Source organism: Chrysemys picta, chromosome 16 (assembly GCF_011386835.1).
Source record: "Chrysemys picta bellii isolate R12L10 chromosome 16, ASM1138683v2, whole genome shotgun sequence".
Classification (NCBI taxonomy): domain Eukaryota; kingdom Metazoa; phylum Chordata; order Testudines; family Emydidae; genus Chrysemys; species Chrysemys picta.
Window position 1 is genome coordinate 12,176,677 of NC_088806.1, and position 2,571 is coordinate 12,179,247.

The following is a 2,571-nucleotide window of genomic DNA, read 5'->3' on the forward strand; positions in this document are numbered from 1 at the left end:
AGCTGCCTGCAGAACGGTTAAACTGCACAGAGCTCCTGTGGAGGGGAGGGGTGGGATGGGAATTAATAACATTTTGAGGATTGTTTGGGAATTGATTTCAGCTGATGGACGGGTTTGCTAAGTTTTTATACATGTGCACAGGAAAATGTTAAGTGTTTAAATTCCTTTCAAGCCCCCCCATTCAGTGGAATTCCTGAACATACTGGAGATGGATATGAAAATATGTTTTCGTTAAAAAAAAAATACCAAAAAGGGAGCATCTGGATTTGAACCAGAGACCTCTTGATCTGCAGTCAAATGCTCTACCACTGAGCTATACTCCCTGGGACAATGAAATATTGGAGCCAGTGATCTTGAGGATTAGAAAGGACACGCCCTTATTCAAAAAGCTCCTGTTACATTCCCAGACATGGATGGTTTTGAAAATGGGGTTTCATTGAATTTTATCTGTGCACATAAACACCACAGCTTGCACAATCTCCACACCTGCTCAGTCTCACCAGAGCTGAACAACTTTTGAGGGACCGCACCCCGCTACCCAGCTCTGTGCCCTTTAACCTCTTCACCATTACTCCAATCTCTGAAAGGCACAGGGCACATGTAACTTGAACCCTTTAATCTCTATATCATTGATGACTTAATTCCCAAAGAACTCCATTCTGACCAGAAGGCGAGAGCTCCCGGGAGCATCAGCCACATCCCTGTGCCCTGTAGCAGAGACGGGCTGATATAAAGATAGTTCAAAATGACCAATCAGCAGCCAGATTAAAGACAAATTAAACACTAGTTGACTTTAATTTGTCTTCTCAGGCTCCAGTGCTGTAGTGATTCTGCCGTTGGAGAAGCAATGTCTAGCAATGTTAGTAGATACAAGGAGAAGACCAGGTTCGCTACTCAAATTCTGCATTTCACAGTTTTCCAAGTCTGGGAATATCCAATAGGTTGCTGAAGGCTCCGAGAGGTGCGAATCCAGGAGTCGGTGGAGCCCGGGGCTTAACCCCCCGAGAAGGGCTGTCACACTGAAGGGGGTTCCCCCCCAGGGACCATGCGGAACTGAGAGAGAGCACACGTCCTGTGAGTCCGTGACAGGAGTGATGATCAACAATTTCCATGAGATTGTCTGCGGTGCCTGGGCACTTCTTGACCCCAAGGTGGTCCCATGCGGCCAGGATGGTATGGACGTCCCCACCCAGCATGTTGTCAGTTACAGAGGGGAAAGGGGGGGAAAAACGGGGGTTCTTAATTGGCTTATAGCTTGTTGTAATAAGCCATAAATCCAGTGTCTTTATTCAGTCCATTATATTTAGTATCTAGCAAAGTTATAAATTTAAGTTTGATTTGTAATGGTGTTGTGCAGGCTTCCTTTCAGGGTGAGGACTGAGAGGTCAGAGACGGAGATGTTCACCCACCGGTGATCGGGTGGTTTTGTCTAATAGTTTTTCTGTGTACATTCCTTCGAGCGTATAGTGATTGTCTTGCTTCCCCCACATCCTTCAAAGAGTCTGAATAAATACACAGGGTTAAAGATTTATTACAACAATCTAGAACCCACTTTAATCCCCCACCTCCGTTTATCTGGAGAAAGTCCAGAGAAGAGCAACAAAAATGATGAAAGGTCTAGAAAACATGACCTATGAGGGAAGATTGAAAAAAATTGCATTTGTTTAGTCTGGAGAAGAGAAGACTGAGAGGGGACATGATCACAGTTTTCAAGGTTGTTACAAGGAGGAGGGAGAAAAATTGTTCTTAATCTCTGTGGATAGGACAAGAAGCAATGGGCTTAAATGTCAGCCAGGGCAGTTTAGGTCGGCCATGAGGAACCACTTCCCTACTGTCAGAGTGGTTAAGCACTGGAATAAATTGCCTATGGAGGTTGTGGAATCTCCATCATTGGGGATGTTTAAGATCAGGCTGGACAAACACCTCTCAGGGATGGTCTAGATAACACTTAGTCCTGCCTTGAGTGCAGGGGACTGGACTAGAAAACCTCTCGAGGTCCCTTCCAGTTCTATGATTCTCTCTGCTCTCCCCCTCGTGATTGGAGAGGTGTTAATAAGCCACTTCGCCTTGCAGGGTCCCTTGAAATACATGTTAATTACTTACGTTAAACAATCTATTCCACCTCGCACTTCGCTGTAACACTCGGAATACGTTTCCCAGAGCTGATGAAGAGCTCCGTGTAAGGGCAAGCGTACACACTACAAAATTAAATTGACTTAAATTACGTCCACTTAGGCCCTTGTCTACACTACACAGCTTTGTTGACAAAAGGTAGCTTTTGTCGACAAACCAGTGGAGGTGTACACACTGCAATGCTCCTCCCACTGATTTCACTCTCCCGCTTTGCCGAGAAAATAAAACCACCTTAACCAGAGGCATGGAGCTTTTTGCAACATCGGCTGCTGTCTGAACAAGTGTTCAGGCTGGTGAGTGCGCTACTTAAAGAGACAGTGCGCCAGCAGACTCACTCTTCCCCAGCGCGCGCGCGCACACACACACACACACACACACACACACACACACACACACACACACACACACACACACACACACACTCCTCACCCCCAACAA

At 46.0% G+C, this 2,571-nt stretch overlaps 1 non-coding gene across 1 annotated transcript; it reads right to left on the reverse strand.

Annotated features, from left to right (window-relative positions):
- Positions 1-251: 251 nt before the first annotated feature.
- Positions 252-323, reverse strand: TRNAC-GCA (transfer RNA cysteine (anticodon GCA)). The gene has a single exon. It is a non-coding gene; the product is annotated as a tRNA-Cys (tRNA).
- Positions 324-2,571: the final 2,248 nt, after the last annotated feature.